The sequence below is a fragment of the Thermobia domestica genome, chromosome 16 (genome assembly GCF_964235325.1).
Source record: "Thermobia domestica chromosome 16, izTheDome1.hap1.1, whole genome shotgun sequence".
NCBI lineage: Eukaryota > Metazoa > Arthropoda > Insecta > Zygentoma > Lepismatidae > Thermobia > Thermobia domestica.
The window spans coordinates 189,614,018-189,636,673 of NC_137469.1; the positions used below are offsets into that span (position 1 = coordinate 189,614,018).

At 31.4% G+C, this 22,656-nt stretch overlaps 1 protein-coding gene across 1 annotated transcript in view; it reads right to left on the minus strand.

Moving 5' to 3' along the window:
* Positions 1–22,656, minus strand: part of LOC145673575 (uncharacterized) — an 84,075-nt gene that overhangs the window by 48,869 nt on the left and 12,550 nt on the right. The gene's annotated exons all lie outside the window — the stretch shown is intronic.

Genomic DNA, 22,656 nt, shown 5'->3' on the forward strand with positions numbered 1-22,656 from the left:
CGGCACCAGTCATAAAGAAAGCATATATGAATACGACCAATCAGCGTCAAGCTATAGGCCATCCAATCAGAGACACTGATTCTTAAATCCAACCCCCTTACCTCTCCTATATATAATACACACGAACTGATGTCAGTATAATCACCCTGAAGACGAGAACGGAGTCAGTTCTTGAAACGTCGACTCTATCGTCGCACTTCACCTGGTTGATATCCCTAGAACATCTCTATAATTTATTGCATTTCTGCGTAATGTGTGTCTTGAATGCAAAATTGCAAAAAAGTAAAATTTCAAATTCTAATCAATTTCTGCTGTGAATAAAATAATAACCACTTGAACGTATAAGACACATTCTAAATTTGGCACAATTAGCCGGCATCCCACGTAGGAAGGCCAACTGATTTGGACACGAACAAAAAATATTCCTCTTCATATCATCATATAAGTCGAAACGGAAGGGAAGAAAGAAGTAGAAACAGCAAGAACACAACGAGTTGTTGAAATTAAAATTATAATAATGGGAGTTAAAAGAGGAAGCTGAAAAGCGAGAAACAGAAAAGAAAAATAAAGAAAAACATTTCATTTGCCGTAGGACTGCTAGATGGAATACTTAATACCTAATCGTAAGCGTTCCAGTCGACAAGTTTTCTATCTATTCTTAGTAGTTATGAATCATCAGGGCTGGAACGCATAGGGTAATATTGTGTTAAATATAGGTAGATTACACGTTCAATTAGTTATTACTGAATCCACCAAAATGACATCAATACAATGCTAATAACCAACACACAGCTTAAAACATCCCAATGTAATGAGTTCGAGAATTCCATCCGAAACATTAAACATTACTCATCACTACTGTAACGTGTAATATTAATATTATACTTCTATTGAAAATTTTAATCGGACATAAAGAAAATGTTAGAAAATTGTCAAACATATTTCAGATTTAAAAAGGTGATGTGTGTATCCGAAAAGCTTGAATCAATAAAAACTTCATCCATTAAACACTCACTACTTCATACCACAATCCACTAAGCCCACTATGTACCTTAGCCTTAGTAAATTACTCTGATCTTTCACTCTTAGCCACCGCTGTGGTCAACTGTCACCTATTATGTTCGACGTCTAAGAAACACTTGATGAAAACGACCATTATATATTTACATTTCTTATGTGTATTTATTTAAATGTAATACATGATTGAATTAAATTTTAAGTGGTGAGAAGAAAGAAAACACAAAGAACTTTCAGTAGGGTACATATGTAGGTTCTGCCCCACTTTCCCCCCTTCCACCCCCAAACTACCAAAAAAATTATGAAGCCACCCCTGACTATATTGTACTTTAACACAGAAGGATACCCCAAAGTGAGATTGAATATGCTTTTATGACATTTAAAATCATAAAAACTTATATCTAAAACTTACAACTTATAGCGCTGTCTTTGATTGAAAAAATAGTTTTTGTTTGATCAAAATCGGCCTACTAATAGCTGAGTAATACGAAATTAAAGTTTAGTATATTACATACAGCTGCTACAGATACATGTATAAACACTTGCTCTCATCGCACACACGCACACAGATACATTTAGTTGAGAGAAGCATGAGCATACATATATGTATTAGATTTATAGCCTCTCTCTTTTCTTCTTAGAACGTGACTTGGAATTCGATTCTCTTTCTCTTCTCCTCACAGCAACATGTAAGCGCAATCGTTTCCTTCTCTCCTTCTTCTGAGTATGTAATAATAACAACACCAAAACTGTCCGTCCTGACTGTCTGTCCTAGGTGTGACGGCTTCTTGTCAGTCCCGCTTTTTTCGATTCACGATCATCACTTTGAAGAAAATTCTTGATACAAAATCTGTCCGCAACTCTCTAGCTTTTATTACTCTGAAACATACTACATGCCACACCATCTATTGAGTAGGTGAGTAACTTATTGATCATAGTCACCTAGGTGGTAAATATAGCTAAAACATTAATGTTCAAAAAAGAAAAAGTCAGTGTATCCAACTCCATATATTTTCTCGGAACGTTCCAGGATTTTAATTTTTCAAGATATCGCACAGTGTTTCAGGATGAGCAAAAACCTGGCCAAAACCTATAATTGGTTATAAAAATGTACAAAATGCTTCTAAAGTCCCAAATAAGTGAGAATTGTATATTTATAGTACTAAGAATTAACGAACATGTTCATCGTTCGGTTGCACTAGCCTTATCTGCAAAAATAAGTTAGTAGGAAATGTTTGTAAACACTGATAAAGTACTGCGTATTCGTATGCAATATGTCAGTACACTCATATGTACTAATCTTTCTACACTCATACATACAAGTCTTCATTACACTCGCACACAAATGGAAAACGAGAATTGATTTTGTCAATCACATCTGTACGTCAATCATCACTGAATGCAGATAGAATCCCTTCATTATTCTGGCTGTTGGACGCGGCGTTGGCTCTTTCCCCTCCACGCTCCGATATCTTCAACAGTAGTCGTCCTTTGTGTGACAAGCAACGTATTCTCTTCCCGGTGGCCACGTGCCTAATACTCGAAAGAAAGGGATCAGAAGCATATGAAACATATCCTGATTCGTAATAGTGCGAGAGAATTTTGCGCGAGAAATCTTCCCGAAATATTCGTAAGTCTTTATTCCGTGCCTCTTCAGAAAGATGACCTATTGGTAAAATGGCATTCTGTATCACAGCAAATCCATGAACAAGTATTTTGTGGACACTATCAGCCATATAGAACCAACTATAAGATGAACAAAGAGTTTGGCTGTCTCAAGTGCATAAAAGTCTTGGGATCAATATCAAGTCCAGAGTTGATTACAGATAGTATCACCAAAAAACATGTAATCAGTTGTTCAGAAATCCCGTTATTTGTGAAGATTGGTATGGGTCCGCAAAAATTTTCTAGTAGTGTTCCAATCGTTGCTTGTTCCACTGCCTCCTGCTTTGGGTCTATCAACAGTAAGGTCTACTTTTTCTCTCAACTACTTCTGAATCTCATGTTTCCGTGAGTAATTGGTGATAACTTGGATAAATATCTGCAGTACATGTTTTTGACACCAACTCGTATACAGTTGTATTAGCTTTTGGTTAACTTAGCATCGAGAAATAATGCAAGCACCTTTTCTTTGGTGTACGATTTGGGAGAAATACTTTGGTCCTTTTCGCTCACAACGCTTGCCTCATCTTACAAGCTCTAGTCGGAATTGTTTCTGTCACTTCATGAAGTACTTTTGCTGCATCTTTTTGTCCCTTTGGCAGCAAAAGCCAGTTCCGATGTACTTACAGATGCGTGTAAGTCTTTCGTTTTGCTCCCTTTGGTTCTGTAACTAGATTCTCTAAAATCCTTCGATGGGCGACCGCAAGGATTTGATCGACGTTCCATCTGTCTCTGGACTGTAAACGTCAGTTCTCCTCCCTCAAGCCAATCTGTATGTGTCTTCAGAAATATGTCATGATTTCTGCCACTCTTATACAGTTTTTGGTACACTTGCAGCAAAACCTGGAAACAGTTCTTCGAATGTTTTACTAACGCGGGCTGGGTGATCACCAACGTCCAATTGCGTCAAAACCAATGTCTGTACATTCCGTGTTTGCTCCCTCTGACAATGTCCTTCCATTTATCTCGTTTTCTCATAGAGTTGGATGTGTCTCGACTTTATGATAAACTACAAATTTCCTGCAAATAAAAACTAAGAATTATTAATTTCGCTGTACTGTCACTACACACAATCACAAACAAACATATATTTCACGAACTCGCACATATTCGCACATAAACTTCATGAAAAACAATTCACCATGGATTATTCTTTCGGACCATTTCAACAACTCCGCTGGGGAACGCTGGGCACTATACTAAATCTCTGTAGTTTTGTGAACCTTCTGTTAACACAAGTGAGATTTTGACACATTAAAATATTTTGTTCGAGGAAACGTAAATATGGAAGATACTGCATAGCCACTTTGGATAGCTGCAGTGCTTCAGAGGTATATTGGTACCATATATAACAAATGTTTCTTGTAACCACATATTCGTAGGTATCAAGCCATGAACTTGTATGTCAAATACTCTATTTGGCACCTATTTCAGAAACATGCTCACAATGGTTAACTTCCACCCTTTCTAACTCACCCATTACATGTTACTCATGTTCATTGTTTGTATATAGTAAACTTTGGATATTTCTTAACCCATACACTAAACCAGTATCCTTCTAACGCAATTTTCAAAAATTGGGTTTTGGCCAGCTTTTTGCTCGTTTTGAACCATTGTGTATCGCTTTAAAACATATCGGGATGAACTCACCCCATTACTAATAAATATGATAATTGTTAAAAATGAGTTGGCAACACTGATAGGCATACCCCCAAATAACGTTATTATTTAATTCCTCGGCTCCTAATTAACCGATTTCAAAAATTCACACGGTAAATGAATACTAATAACATAACCAATTTTCTAAAATGCATAAATGGCTGCATAACCCACAGGATACTTTTCCCTTTTTCAATATCTCCACAAAATTTCAACAAATCGAAAAAATAAAAATACTACCATAAGTCAAATAAAATTCTAAGACTTCATTAAAGAATAACATTTTCCCGAAAACTCAAAAATAAACCCGTAAAAAATTCCCGAAAATTTTGAACTTGCTATAAAATCGTCAAATATTAACCAATTTTCAAAATTCAAACGACAATCAATAGAGAAACCAATTGAAATGTTTTTGAATGTATTGTGGGTTGCATACCTCTAAGGATAATATTCCGAATTTGTTATATCTCCGTTGTTTATTAACCGATTTTCAAAATTCAAACGACAATCAATAAACAAATAAATTTCCTATCTATTGAATGTCTTATAAATTGCATAACTCTAAGGGTATAATTACAAAAAACTCAAATAAATCTCTTATTTATATATGTATTTTTAAAATTCAAATGACATTATGTTCTATATATCCAAAGGTTTTAGTTTTTGTAGTCTGATACTATAAAAAAACTTAAAATTACAAGTTCGGATATTGATAATGAAAACTTATACACTTAAAATTACAAGTTTTATTTTTTGGATTCATTTCTAAAGTAAAACTGATGTATTTTATAACCATTATCTAAATCTTTCAAACCCTCATACTTAACAAACAGCTTATACTTTTTCAAAATGCTCTTCCCAAACTTAGTTTTAATCTTTTCCATTTTCACAATCTTATATTCTGTATTTAATTCTAATTCTCTTAATCCAATAACTTGTTTTTGCTCGAGACTTCCAAGTTTATTTAAAAGCTCAATATGACTTGACATCGTATTTATTATATAGAAAATCAACGAACACTCTTCAATTTTTATCCTCACCAAAAATATTTAATCATTTTTTATCAATTTTGTTTATGGAAAAACTTTAATACATTTAACTATCTAAAACTCTTCTACTACTTTCTCATTCTTAGGGTCATATGTAAAGTTCTTTTGTCCAATTAAAATCGCATAACATAGTATTAGCAGCCACAGCTTCTGCAAAATCTACTACAATCTTTATGTTTGTTCTCTCATTTACCGATACATTTTTCCTCTTACTACAATTAATCACATACATTGGTCTGTTATCTATAAACTCTTTAGGATCATAGTACATTTCGATATTGCCACATGTTATTCTCTTAAATGCAGTATAATCTTCGTACATCTTAAAATAATCCTTGTTAGCAATATCTAAGTTTCTTGATTCTTTTGGAAATACCTCATTCCTTCCATTCTTAAGATAGATATTCTTTACCTTACAATGATCAAACTTACTTGCATCTGCTGTTAGTTTGCCACTTCTATCAGTTTGGAACATTACAACTACGAAATCAGGCATATCAAATTGTCTAGAATTAAATTGAGTAGTAACATCAAACTCCAAGAAAGAACCTACAACAGTCTTTTGAACACATTGATAAGTATGGAATGAAAACATGATTTTAGGTTCTTTAAGAATATTCAACTTTAACTTGTTTTCATAATTAGATTCGTATTCAACAATAGGCATTCTTATCTCCATACTTTTTATTGTTATTTTTCCATCATGAGGAGCTGCTGCACCTGCTCCTGATCCAGTCCATTTATACAAGACATCGTTATTGTTGTTAGCTTTTGTAAATGTTATTCTCAATCCACCTTTCCACATAACCTCTTTATAATCACTTAAAAAGCCAGGAATTAATCTTAATGGATATAAAACACTAAAGTCCTTTCTTAGACCAAGTTTATCATCTGTTTCAAATCCTGCTTGTTTTAGATATTCAACTTCTGGCTTGGAAATCTTTAATGTTCCAATAGCTGTAGATGTTATTCCTGGTAGCTCAATCTTGTCTATAACAACACCATGCTTTCTAACCTCAATTTGAGAAAAGAAGAATGGTAAGAAGTTATCTACAAGTTTTATAGTATCATTTGCACCAAATGTTCCTCCAACTGATGCACCAACAACTTCAAAAGTCATATGACAATCTGCTTTGTGTGGATGTATAAACCCATCCCCCACATCGAAATCAAACTCAATATCTTTGTTAGCTTCATTCAAATTATTAAATGTTCTTGTGTTAGCTTTAAAGCTTTGTAACTCGTAACTCTCAACACTATCCATTTATTATAAAGAAAATCTTGAAACAACGCTTTTATGGGATATACCCATAAAAGAATCATACATAATAACAATTAAAAACTTATAATCCCCATCCTAACTTAACCTTAGCATTCATAGCAGTACCAACCCCAAAAGCAGCTAATCGTTCACCAATTGACGCATCACTACTAAATGCTCTTTTCCATGCTTTAGTTTCTAGTTCCTTATCTGCAATATGTCTTGACTCTGTATCTTTATTGTCTCTGTAGTATATATCATGTTCTTTACAAGCCTCATCTAATGGGTTAATACCTTTATCACCTCTTTCTAATCTTTCTTGTAGCTTAGTTCCCGGACCACAATACGAAAATCCTGGAATATGTAATTCAAATGGGAGTTTATTAATCAAATCATTTACTAATCCTTTTCCAAGCTTCTTATCATTCCAGAATCGTGGTGGTAATGTATTTAAGATCTTAATCAAATAACCTATACCTTTTGGATCATTAGGAATAAATTGTGAAAGCTTATTATTAATCATACTCACTATACCTACTTTCTCATTATAAAAGTTATTATTACCAGCCTTTTCTTCTCCATCTATAACTATTAACCGATCAATTAACTTTCTCACATCATCCATCCATATATATTCTTTAGGTATCTCTGTATATTGTTTAATTCCTTCACCAGTCCTTTTAGGAGTTGGAGGTAAAGATGGTTTAATATAATTATCCCAAATAGGCTTGATAATATTAATGTACTTAGAACCTCTATTAGATGCTAATTTTTTATCTCGATTATATTTTTGGAAGGCAGCATCTGATTCTATTATTATTTCCTTGTACTGTTCAAAATCATCATCATCATAATCTTCAATGGTTTTATTAGTATTCATCGTTAACAATTCCCATAGAACTTCTGTTCCCTTATAAGTTTTACCATTAATTATCAAATCATCGCCATTCACTTTAACTTCAGAATTTCCTATTTTATTTATTATTTTTCCATGTTCTTCTACAGTTCTTATTCCAAACACACTATCATTTCTTTTACTATAATATTTTGTTACAATCTTACCAAATGATTGTGCTGTTGTTAAAGGTTCTACTCCTTCAACTTTGTCTTTAATTTGTTTTCTCATTTGTTTTATTTCTCCTGTTATAGGCGTATCACTACTACTTGGGGAACTATCATAAGTTATCTTTTTAGGTGTTTTTAGTAGACTAGGATCTATTGAAACCGTCTTATGTACAACTGGAACAAGTTCAGTTATTAGATTTTTATTTTGTTTTGCTACTTCTTTGATCTCACTTCCCAAGGTTTGAATAGCATCAATTACAGGTTGCTCTTGTGTTTTAAATTTATCATATATACCTGCTCTTTCTTTCTTCCAAGATTTGAAGCCCTTTATCAAGAACTCCTTTAACTTGATATTCTTATTAATATCTTTCCCATTCATTTATTATATAGAAAACGAACAAACGTCAATAAACGTCAAAGAACATAAATAAACGTTAATAAACGTCAAAGAACATAAATAAACGTCAAAGAACATAAATAAACGTCAATAAACGTCAAAGAACATAAATAAACGTCAATAAACATCAAACGTTTAAGAAGTGTTTTATCTTGTTCCTATACTTACCATTGTTTACCTTCCTTGTCATATCAATTACTATAAAACCATAATCTTCTTGCCAACATTTTGAACATATCTCTTTAAATTTATTATAAGACATATCTCCTCCAACAAACTCATTATACACATGTTTAAGATTAGTATCATCTTGTCTGAATATGCATAGGAAGTTAACGTTATCTCTTATAAGCTGTTTAGGTATTTTTGAATATGTTTGTGCAAGATAGAAACAGTCTAAATGTCTATGCCTACCTCTTGTAAAGTAATTTCTAACAGTATCTTGATTTTCCAAAATGTAATCGTCAAACACTACTACAGAGTATTTTTCACATTCATCAATAGGTACAATAGAATCATTACCGCTTAAGAACGTTGCTATTTGTTTCTTAAACTTTAGTTCTGCCTTTTCAAAACGATCTTTTAACTGCTCATACTTTGGCTGATTCATGCTTTTAGAATATATATAGAAGTAATTATTGTTTAACCAACCTGGCTGTAATAAAAAATTAAATAACAAAAACGTCTTACCACACCCCGATGAACCTACGATAAGACAACGAATATCATCAGGTATAAGCTCTCCATTTCTTTTCTTAACTGTTGTTTCTTTTATCATCTCTTTTACATCCCAATTAATAGTTTTCTTACTCATTTATTATAGAGAAAATCGACTTTTTTTATGATCTTATATCTTTAAGTTGTTCTCTGATCTTAAGCAACGTATCTTTTATATATTCGTTATCCATTTCACCATTTAATGTTATTATCATCTCTAACTGTTCTTTAAATGAGTTAATAAGAGTGACAATCGTTTTATATTCATCTTTTCTTTTGCTTATCTTTAACTTAGAAGACAAACCTGTTATTATAGCACTTCCAGTTGCAAGAGACGTTGTTAATATTGAGTAAATTGTTACAGGTATAAAAATATTAATAAATCAAGTTGTTGCAGAAAGTATGACTGATAACGTGATCAAAGTGTAGTATGCATATTTAACAATTAGTAGTTTTCTCTTTTTCTTCTTTAAACTGTATTCTAACTTTTGAATAACATCTTCTATTAACTTGATTACTTTCTCTCTTGGAATATCTCTAGGTAAATCAAACTCATTCATTTATTATATAATAAATGGCTAAGGTATTTAAGTTAACGAGTGATACTTCTGTTTTAAAGAAGAAACTCCATTACGAATTAGACAACAGTAGCAACTATTTAAGTATAGGACTAGTTGGGTTTTACAGTACATATCTAACTCCAAACATAACAACAGAAAAAAACAGTTTCTCATATGGTAATAGACAAGTTTTTATACCAGAAGGTCAATATAATTTAAAATCACTTAATGAATATTTAAAATCTCAATCCATCAACATAACTTTATCAGAAGATCATTTAAGAAATAGAGTTAAAATTGAAACTGATAGTAATGATGTTACAATTGGGAGTATAGGTACTGTCCTAGGGTTTAATGTTTTTGAAGTTTTAGAAAAGAACAAAACACATATTGGAAGTAAGTTGCCAAAGTTTCATCCGTTTGATACTATAAATGTTCACTGTAATATAGCAGATGGCATGTTTGTTAAAGATACAGAATATACACATAGGGAAACAGGAATTTTAGCATCATTCAAAACAGATGCTGAGTTCAAACATAGTATTATTTACGAGCCTACTTATCCATTATTTTTCCCTATATCCAAAGACAAGGTTGACAATTTTGAGATAAGGATAAAAGATGAGAATGATTCCTTAATTGATTTTGGTGGAGCAACAACAACTGTATTTCTACAAACTAAGATTTTCTCTTAAATAAATAGGAAGATGTGTTCTATTAAAGGTTGTATGTTTAGTGTTCCTTATAACGAACTAAAGGATTTAAATATTGATCATGTATTAACAAAGAAACAACTTAACGATAAATCTAAGAAAATTAAAGAAGGTAAAGGAATGGATTTAACTTTAACTACTGCACAAATGAAAAAGATTAAGAAAGAGCATATGGGTGGTTTTATCTTTACAATTCCAGCCATTTTAGCAGCTTTAGGAGCAGTTGGCTCATTAGCAGGTGGTGCAGCAGCGATTACTAAAACTGTACTGGATGCTAAGAAGAATAAACAAAAACTTGAAGAACAAAAAAGACACAATATGGCTATGGAAGAAAAGCGAGGAGCAGGTAAACCAAAGAAATCAAAAAACTAAAACCATTGACCAACTTCGATATAGAGAGGTAGGTTAAAGAATTAAAGATAAAACAATTTAGAGGTGTATTTATGAGTGATGAACTTCCACAAAAACCCTATATAAATGAATGTGGTGTAGTTAACTTTGATAAATCAGAAAACATTGGTACTCATTGGATATGCTATTGGAAAGATAACAACATAAAGTACGTGTTCGATTCTTATGGCGGTGTTCCTCCTAAACAACTAGTAAAATATCTTGGTACCGAAAACTTATTTTACAATGACGAACGAATACAAGACTTTAGTTCAGTTATATGTGGTCATATTTGTGTTAAGGTTTTAAATCTAAATCAAGGGTATTCTTTTAGTGATGTTATGTATATGATTAAAAATGATTAAATATTATTAAGTTTAAGTACTTTTATGGCTTATATTCATAAAAGTTTTGTTTTAAGATAAATATGGAAGCTATACACAATAGATTTTTAGATTATTTTGAGAGAAATGAGGATGTACTAGATGCACTAGTTAGATTTAATTTTTATCAGTATTTTAAGTATGTTAGCGAGATAGACTTAAAAGATAAAAACAATGTATATGATGTTATTGATTTTTGGAGAATGTTAATACCTAAATTTTTGTACACGGAAGAAGAGTTGGTAAAGTTACGTCCAATAATTACCTTAAAGGAGTTGTTGTCAAATTATAGCTCTAGACCATTAAAATGCAATAATTGTGGTTGTAAGTCATTAACAAAAGGTAGGGGTACATATATTTGTGATAATTGTTCTGTAGCGAATGGTTTTGTTTACAGTACTTGTGAAGGAATGAGAGCTTGCGTAAGAAAACCATGGTATGATACTATAAAAAGATTTAAGTTAGTTATCTCGTTTACAAGCTTTACAGTATAGAATTATTCCTGAAGAGGTGTTCAAGGTGTTAAATGATGAATTTAGAGATATATCAAAACATTTAATATCAACAAAAGATGTTCTAGAAGTATTAATGAAAAACAAATACACAAAATATTATGATGATGTCTATTTAATACACCATCACCTTACCGATCAAAAACCATCAAACTTACGACATATGGAAGAAGCACTTATAGACGACTTCGAAAACTTATACAAAACCTTTAAAGAACTGTATCCGAAAAGAGTATTGTTTATTAACTTAAAATGTGTATTGTACTATGTGTTGAAAAAGCACGATGTTCATGTTGATATTGATTTTAAACACTCATCTAAACAAATAGAGATGTTAAAGAAATGTTTTGAAAAATTAGGATGGACATTTTCTGTATAATAAATGAGTATGGATATATTTGGTAATGTTAAAGATAGAAAAGACAATGTTGATATTAGTGAAGAAAAATTAAAATTGTTGGAGAATTTAAATGATGTTGTTAGCGTAAGTCAACTTAGGTCAATAGAAACCCAATTAGAGAACGATAGAAAACGATTTGAAGATGTATTAGAAACGTTACAAGACACATACGTCAAGTTTTCAAAAGGTTAGGATGGATACTACTAAATTGATTATGCAGAAAGAAACTGTACCTCTACTATATCGATTAAGAGCTAAAAACGTTAAGGAGCCAATCTTTAGAATATTTAATCTCTCTAATGGTTACAAATTTCTCTATAATGGGAAAATAATGCACATGGATTTAAGTTTGGATAAATACTTTCTAGAGATATATTTGGATGATACTTTGATTGAAAATATACCTTTTAACTTTAACAAGAACGATATAATTACGATTAAACCAACTAAAAATTCAGCTATGGAAGAAGGTCAATTATTGTTTGTTGTAATGTACATAGAAAGAGAGCTTTCCTAAAGACGTATAATTTTTAGGTAATGATAGATTTTATTTTTTTCGTTGATTTTCTATACAATAAATAATGATGATGTATTGTGTTAAGTGTAAGAAATTGACAGATACGGAGAAAGATACCATTAGAATAGAACAAACAAAGAATGGAAGATATCTAAAGAAAGATATTTGTTCTGTATGTGGTGTTACTAAAACTCAATTCGTTAAAAAGCCCGATTGACTAGAAGAAGGTAAAGGTGTTAGAGAAGACATTATAGAAGAAATTCACAAACCATCTAGAAAAAACTTTGACAGATTAAGTGTAGTTATAAAAGGTATCGATGATCTTTGGCAAGCAGATCTTGTTGAAATGGATAGTGGAGTATTAAAAGGTGTTTCCAAATTAAATAAAGGTTATAAGTATCTGCTAACGATTATAGATGTGTTCTCGAAATATGCGTTTGCTGTTCCTGTTAAAGATAAAAGTGGTAAGAATGTTACAGAAGCATTTGAATCCATATTAAGAATGAGAAAACCTAATAACTTACAAACAGATCAAGGTAAAGAGTTTTATAATAAAGAGTTTAAGAAGTTAATGGAGGAAAATAAGATTAATCATTACTCAACCTATAGTGGTAAGAAAGCTTCTGTTGTTGAGAGATTTAATAAAACACTTAAACAAAACATGTGGAAAAGGTTCACAACACAAGGAAATTATAAATGGATAGAGATATTACCAACACTGGTTAGTGAGTATAATAATAGAGTACATAGAACAATTGGTTTAAAACCTATAGAAGTTAATAAGAAGAATGAGCGAACAATATTGGAGAAAGTGTATCAAAAAGAATATAGACGTGTTAAGCCCAAATACAAATTAGGCGATCATGTTCGTATAAGTAAATCGAAAGGGTTATTTGAGAAAGGATATACACCTAATTGGTCAACAGAAGTATTTGTTATTAGTGAAGTTATTCCATCTAATCCGCCTACATATAGAATTAAAGATTTAAAAGAAGAGGAAGCACAAGGTAGATTTTATGAGCCAGAACTATTAAAGACGAAACATAAAGATGAATACTTGGTGGAAAAGGTGTTAAGAAGGAAAGGTGATAAAGTATATGTTAAATGGCTAGGGTTTGATGATTCGCACAATAGTTGGATAGATAAAAGTAATGTTGTAGTGTAAAATATAAATGTTTGTCTTTTATGGAATAATAACCATAAAAGCTAATCAAAAATTAAATAAATAATTATTTTTAAATAATAAATATGAGTACTATGGATAATTCGTATAGTTTAAATGATATTTGTTATGAGCAGATTAAGAGTAATTATTGGTATGGTGTTTTTGGTGATTTCAAGTTGATTATAGATAAGAGTACAGGATACTTCAATGCTATTAAACTGTGTCAAGATGGTGGTAAAGAGTTTAAAAATTGGTTTCAAAATAAAGAATCTAAAGAACTAATAGCATACATTTCCAGCGCTGGTAAGCCAGCTGTGGAAATTATTAGAAAAGTAGCAGGTGGCAAAGGAGAAATATGGAATGAATTAAGAGGAACATATGTTTGTAAAGAACTGATTCTAGATATATCTAGATGGTTATCTCCAGAGTTTTATCTTAACCCTTTATCGACTGTCGGGACTTGTAAGTCCCGGTGTTTGAAGGTTACGTTTCCTATTACGTAATAGCCCTTGTGTTGCCAGCAACCTGTCGGGACTAACAAGTCTTTCTTCAAACTCTTCAAGGAACGCTCACAAGATGGTACAAGCTGCTTATGAGCGTTACTGTGTATGTGTGACAAATACAATGTCGCGCGTTAGAAGCATGCTGTTTATTTGTGAGTCGTAGTCGAGTGTGTTCTGATTTAGTCTAGTTTTTGTGTAGTATTTGAAGCTTCAGACGTTCGTGAATTTTTTTGTTACTTGATCAGGTATAGTATAAATAATACAAATATAAATTTTAACAGTTTTTGTATTATTGCGCGTATTATGGGGTAAAATTACAGGTGGACCCAGAAGTCCCGTCAGGCTTGTAGGCAGAGGCGGCATCAGGATTTACCTTTTCGGGCTATAAGTGGTGTGCTCTATTTACAGTGAAATTTGTTTTCGTTAATATCTAAATAAGAAAAATGTTTTGTAAATACCTAATATTCCTCATTTCTTTGCCTCGGATATTCCAGGATGGGTATCCAAGCAAATTATCATGGTACTGAAACCATAACTGTAGAACGTACAGCGAAAGATGGTTCAAAGATAAACATTCAAGCTCCTTTAGTCGTCAAAGACTATAATAATCACATGGGTGGTGTAGATAAGGCCGATATGCTTCGCTCCCTTTACGATCGTGATAGAAGAGCTAAAAAAATGGTAGCACCGACTTTTCTTTGCATTTCTTGAAATTGTATTGGTAAACGCATTTATAATCTTTTGCGACCTCTATGCGAGAATGCCTTTTCGGTTAATCAAACGTCAGGTGACTCAAGAACTACTCACTAAAGGACGTAAACACTGTCAGAAGCGTGGTAGACCAAAGCAGGATTCATCACCAAGCGTGGGACCAATCAAGAGAAGAAAATCCAAATTTTCCGTAAGCAATGATATTAGGTTCCGAAATCGAGGTACACATTGACCACAATTCGTAAAAGAGAGAGCTAAATGTGAACTTTGTTCTTTCAACAAGATTGAATCGAGACCACACTCCAAATGTGGACTGTGTAATGTGTTTTTATGTGTGAATGAAAAGAAGAATTGTTTCTTTGAATTTCATCATTAGTGAGTAAATCAACGCAGACTGCTTCGAAAATTTGGATGTAACTAAACTCAAAAATGTTGTTACTATTAGTACTCAAATATCATTCACAATTCTGTTATATATACACATACGTAATGTTAGTTATCAAGAAACCTCCTCTGTATTTTACAAGTGATTCGTGCTGTATGTTGCATTATCATTCAATATTGTACTGAAATCTTATTCAGTTATTATTTCTATGCTTATTTACATAATGGAAGAAGAAAAATCAGAAATTGTATGTAAAGGTACAAACAATAAATCATGATCATAGTATTAACAATTGCTTCTAATTATATCCTTAAGACAGTAAAATTTATGATTAGGAAGACATCCGAACCAAAAGTATATTACAATTATTATGTTAACTCGTTTCAGCCTGACGGGACTTTAAAGTCCCTTAAGTGTAAACACGTGGCCCATGATGATAACCATCAAATCGATCGATTTAATGGTTACTTGTACGCATTTAGAACCGAAATACGAAAAAATATATTAAAATTCAAATTAATATTTAATTCGGGTCATAAAGGGTTAAATGTAATCAAATCATTATTAACTACTTCGTTAAAGACTTTCAACATCTATACCTTACTAACAACGATCAACTTCAAACAAGACTACAAGAAATAGAACAACAAATGAATGAATTACGTATAAACAATGAGAAACAAGAAAAGGAAATAAATCATCTTAAAACAATCGCAGCACCATATACAGATGATATTTCAAAAGATAATTGTCTAATCATATATCAGAAGAACAAACGTAATGACCCTTTCCCTTATTATGCTATCAGATGTCAAAAGAGAAGTCTATATAAGCCTCTTAATGAAGCAGAAGAAAAATATCCGAATCATGTAATAATATATGAAAAGTTTAGAGATCCTAACAGTATTAAGCTATTCAATCTAATGCAGCAAGAACTAGATATTCGTAAAGGTAAGGGTAATGAGTTTTGGACGCCACTATCAGAAGAAGAATTGGTTAAAGAAATTGATTGTTTATATGATAGGTTATTATCTGATAATTAAGGTTAATATTAAATAATTAAAGTTACAACTTTTATGATATAATAATCATAAAAGATAATTAAGGCTACAACTTTTTTGATATAATAGTCATAAAAGGTAATTAGTTAAACATTAAACAAACCATCTGCTGTAACATCGAATGCTAAATTCAATATACCACCTAAATCAGGATTATTACGGTATTTTCTTATTATAACTCTCCAATCTACATAATGTCTAAATATATATATAAACTCTACAGAGAGGTGTTGAAAATTTGAAATGTTATGCCAATGAACTCTGTCTTTGAACTCTGCAATAAATCCTTCTGTTAAATTTTGAAATATTGAAATTATTTCCCAATCTACTTTGTCAGCGTAATCTCTTATAAGGTTTTCTGATAAATGTTGAGTTCCAGATAAGCGTCCCCAAGAAACTTTATCTGCATGTTTTCGTATAAAGGCTTCAGAGAGTTTACCTCCATAAGATATAGCATCAAAATCAACTTTATCTATAAACTCATTAATAAATTCTTCAGATAGCTTTTGGTTATACGATACTTCCTTCCAATCAACTCTATCTGCAAATTCTCTTATAAAGTCTTCTGATAAGTCTTGGCTTCCTGAAATAATTTCCCAATCAACTTTATCAGCTAATTCTCTTATAAACTCTTCCGATAACTTTTTCCATAAACATATTTCGTTCAAATTAACTTTATGCAGATATTTACGTATGAAGTCTTCTGTAATGTGATCATAGTTATATTCCCCCTCATAATCATCATAACCTATAGATAACCATTGTTCATTAGTCAGTGAATCTAATATCTCATCAGACAAATTCATAACATTTGCATAGAGAATGTTTTGTATAAGAAATGAGTTGTTTTCTTTAGTGGCTTTCTTGAACAAATGATCTAACATACCTATGGACATGCTAAAATTTATTTTGTCTTCATCATTATAACCACCGATATCTAAATGTTTACATACACAATCAAATACAGGTTTGTAAGATAATATTTCCTTAGCACTAGTCATGTTTGTTTTTTATTCTTAGATTTTAAATTTATTTCATTTTTGTTGGTTTTCTATATAACAAATATGGAGAAAGAATTTGATTTATTACATGATGGACTTAAACTTATTCATCATGATCTTAAACTCTTAGCAGCACTAGTAGAGAAGCAAATACTGTTAAAGGAAATAGAATTATTAATAATGCAACAAAAAACATCTGATTTGAATAGTGATGATGAATATAAATATGGTAGTGATGATTATGATGATGATGATGATGAGTAAGTTTACAAAAATGGTTTGATTTTTAATATGTGTATATGTAACTTTGATGGGTCTTCCCATGAAAGTTCTAGACTCACACGCAGTTTAAACATATGTAGGCACATGCAGATGTTTGAACGATGTGTTAAAAAAATGGACGAAAATGAAGTAAAAAATTTTGGTGTAGGTAAAAATTGAAGAGTATAAAGATTTTCTATATATTAAATAAGATGAGTAATTATAATAGATTTACTGTAGTAGAGTTAAGGCGACAATGTAAAGAAAAGGGAATCAAAAGATATTCCCGATTAAGAAAAGCAGAACTGATAGACCTTCTTAAACAATATGATGATGAACAAAGCAGAAGGCAGATTAGAGATATATTCCCCTTTAAACAAGAAGTAATTGAAGAATCGAAACCAGCACGTATACCTATAAAAGTAGAATTAGAAGAAACAGCATTCAAGAAGCGCTTACAAACCGTTAAAGTTGAAAACACAGGAGGATATAAAGACCCAATAAAATTTTTAGATACAAGTGGAAGAGTTGCTATTAACATAATCAAAGAGGAATTAAAATTTCATCCAGTTAAAGTAAACCTCGTTTTCATTTGTGACTATATTAAAGATAAAAAAATACAAGAACGCAATTTCAAAACATCAAACGAGAGAATATTAGAATCAACTGACTTAAGTGAATATATAAACCATGCAAAACAAAAACTTAGAAGAGAAATGGAAGAATTTCAAGGCCGAGGATCAGGATGGACATTACATCAAATTAAACACCTAGAAATCAGATTAAATAAGTATGTACCATTAAGAGCTTCTTCCTATATTGAACTTCCAAAGCAGATTAAAGATAAGAAAGCGGTAATGAATATTCAAAATAAAGATAATAAATGTTTCTTATATTCTATTGCAAGTTATTTAAAACCTATTGATAGAACCGTTTCAAAAAATCCTCAAAGACCCTCTCATTATAAACAACTTGTTAATGAATTACAAAAGAAATATTGTGATGGTATTGAGTTTCCTGTACAGTTAAAAGATATAGTTAAGTTTGAAAAAAGAAGTAATATCTCCATCAATGTTTACAGCTATGACAAGAACTATAATATATATCCACTTCAAATCACAAAAAATAAGCAGGAAACTCATATCAATTTATTATACGTAAAAGATGAAAAAAGCAGTCATTTTTGTTGGATAAAAGACTTATCACGATTAATAAGAAGTCAAGTGACAAAACATGAGGAAAAACTATACTTCTGCGACAGATGTTTAACGAGACACTTTCGAAATGAGAAGCAGTTGCAAAAGCATGAACTAGATTGTAAAGAGCATGAAGCTGTCAGAATAGAACTTCCAAAACCATACGACAATCAAATAGAATTTCAAAACTATAATCGATCTTTGAGAGTTCCATTTACGATAATAGCTGACTTTGAATGCATCTTATGTAAGTTAAAAATAGAGCATAATTGTAGTAAAACAGTAAAATATCAAAAGCATAAACCAATGAGTTTTTGTTACTATGTCAAATATTCAAATGGGGACTATAAAGCTCCTGTTAGTTATATAGGTCCAGATGCTGCGAAAGTATTTATTGAAATGTTACAAAAAGAAGCAATAGAAATTATGGAAATATATAAAAGGGTAGTTGATATGATCCCGCTTAGTGAGGAGGAAAAAGAAGCTTATAACAGTTCGGATACTTGTCATATATGTGAGAAAAACTTGAATGACTTACCACCAGCTGTTGAGAAAAAAATAAATATACTGAAGAAGAAAATACAGTTCTACAAGGATAAAGATGATATGAGTGAAAAAATAGAAGAATGGAAGCATGACTTAAAAAAGTGTTTGTATAAGATAAATAAAAATAAAGCAAAAGTAAGAGATCATGATCATTTAACTGGAAAGTTTAGAGGTGCAGCTCACAGTTATTGCAATTTAAACTATAAAAATCCCAACTTTGTTCCTGTATTTCTTCACAATTTAACTGGGTATGATACGCATTTGTTTATTAAGGAGTTAGCTTATGATACGCAGAAAATTAAACTGATTGCAAACAATGAAGAAAGGTATATAACATATGAAAAATATGTAAAAGCAGGACCAAAAAAAGATGGAATAAATTTAAGATTTGTTGATTCATTTAGATTTATGTCAAAGAGTTTAGCAGTGTTAACAAAGAATTTAAAGCCAGAACAATTTCGAGAAACATTAAAGTTTTTCCCGATTGATAAACTTGATCTAGTTAATACTAAAGGTGATTATCCATTTGATTATGTTGATTCATTTGAAAAATTGAAAGAACCTGTTCCATTATCTCCAGACAAATTTACAAACAGATTAACAGGAGAAAAAATGAGTCCTGAACGTCATAAGCTTCATGTACGAGTTTGTAAAGAATTCAATCTAGAGTTATTGGAGGACTTAACTGAACATTATAACAAAACAGATGTCCTTCAATTAACAGATATATTTGAAAACTTTAGAGATGTGTGTTTAAAGGCATATGGATTAGATCCTGCTTGGTATTATACAGCACCAGGTCTATCGTGGGACGCAATGTTAAAGATGACTAAAATTAACTTAGAAATGTTGACTGATTATGATAAAATACTAATGTTAGAAAAGGGTATACGAGGAGGAATCTCACAATGTAGTAAAAGATATGTAAAAGCTAACAACAAATATATGCAAGATTATAATAAGGATGAGTGTTCAACATACCTAGCATATTTAGACGCAAACAACTTATATGGATGGGCTATGAGTCAATACATGCCTTATAAAGATTTTAAGTGGGTTAAACCTTACATAGATATAATGAACATTCCGGATGACTCAGAAACTGGTTACATATTAGAAGTAGATTTAGAATATCCAAAGCATTTACATAACAAGCATTCTGATTTACCATTAGCTCCAGAGAACATGTGTCCACCCGGCTCAAAACAATCGAAATTATTAACAACGCTTTACAATAAGGAAAGATATGTAATTCACTATAGAAACTTAAAACTTTATATGTCACTTGGAATGAGATTGAAGAAAGTGCATAGGGTATTAGAATTCAAACAATCAGACTGGTTAAAGAAATACATTGATTTAAATACAAATATGAGAACGCAAGCTAAAAACAAGTTTGAAGAAGATTTTTATAAGCTCATGAATAACTCGGTATTTGGAAAAACAATGGAAAATATTAGAAAGAGGCAGCCCATACAATTAGAATGTGATCCTAAGAGGGTAGAAGCGTTAATTGCTAAACCTAACTTTGATTACAGAACAATATTTAGTGAGAACTTGTGTGCTATACATATGAAAAAAGAGCGATTAACATTTAATAAGCCAATATATGTTGGTATGCGTGTGTTAGAACTATCGAAGCTATTAATGTATGATTTTCACTATAACACGATGAAGCCGAAATATGGAAACAATATAGATTTATGTATATGGATACTGATAGCTTTATATATGAGATTGAGACTGAAGACTTTTACAAAGATATAGTAGAAATAGTTGACCAGTTTGACACGAGTGAATACAAGGAAAATAACATATATGGACTACCACTAATAAACAAAAAAGTAATAAGTAAGATGAAAGATGAGAATAAAGGTAAGATAATGACAGAGTTTATTGGATTGAGATCAAAGATGTATGCTTATAGAGTAGAAAATAAAGAAGAGAAAAAAGCTAAAGGAGTAACTAAATGTGTAGTTGCCAAGGAGTTGCAGTTTGATGATTATAAAGAAAGCTTATTTAAAAATGTTAAAACGTATAAGGACATAAACCTCATTAGAAGTTATAAGCATGATATATATAGTATAACCGTTCATAAGCTAGCATTAGATTCCTCAGACGATAAAAGATATATAATACGAGATGGTGTAAATACGTTAGCTTGGGGGCATTATGGGATAGAAGAGGAATAGTTGTAGTTTTAGTTATAAGTTTTAGATGTAAGTTAGTTATAAGTTTTTATGATTTTAAATGTCATAAAAGCATATTCAATCTCACTTTGGGGTATCCTTCTGTGTTAAAGTACAATATAGTCAGGGGTGGCTTCATAATTTTTTTGGTAGTTAGGGGGTGGATGGGGGGAAAGTGGGGCAGAACCTACATATGTACCCTACTACTTTCACATTTCGTTTCTAATCTGAGTGAATCTATATGGCTAATTCCAAAACCTATATTTCCTCTACAGTAACAGCACATCACGCCGTAATGATATATGCAGATTGAATACTGGTTATAGCTTGCCTAAAGGCAAGAGTCAAAACTGCATAAAACAAAGTTTCAGTGAGGGTAAAATGAAGTCATTTCCTACATAAGTCAGTTACTGTAGCTGAAAGTCTTAACTATTTTCGATCTTCATTCTCTCTTTTGTCTCGCACTTTCTATTAAAAGTATTCTACTTGAAAATCTTAAAATTTTGCGTTAATAAATTTCTTAAAGTCAATCATTGAAATAATTTAATGCTTACTTATTAAATAAACGTACAACAGCACACATTACATTAACAGTGTTTGCCCCAATTTCATTAAACAATTACAAAGTACCAGTTTCGATATTACTCATTAAACGGTTATGTGATTAATTATTATTAAAACACAAAGCAAAAACCCTAAAGTTATAACTTGATTACATTTCGTTATAGAATAGGTATTGCTGTCTACACCTAAGCAAAATGAAGTATGGAAGTAATGTATTCGCTTGAAAAAGTCGAAAGAGAGTAGTTAAGTTTTCATAACTTCCTTCTCTTTGTAATGTTATCAAATCCTATCGATTTCAATTGAATTTTAATCCTCTTCGAGTCTCTTACCTTGGGCTTCTTAACTGTCAACATTTATTTGTAGAATGGTTATTTTAAGTTTAAACATCCTATGTTTATGAACCCAGGCTAAAGAAAAAGATGAAACGCATAACAATAGTGCAATGAGGAAAGTGAGAACCAAATCAGAACTCTAAGAAATCGAAGGAATCTATCGCGATTTGGGACAGAAACAGTAGTCCCAATGCCGGAAGTGATCACACTTCCAGTGAGCAAACTTGACCCAATAACATGGTCAGTTTTCAAAGAACGAATGAAAGAGTTTTTTTAACAGATCACATTATTTTGCCTGCTAATGTCATACAAAAGTAACAAGAAAAAAACCTTTTATCTATAAGCTTTACAAACGATACAAGTGCATATTATGAGACACTCCATCTAAAGATATAGCCTTCTGAGAAAAGAACTTTTATCAGTTAAGTTAATGAGCCATA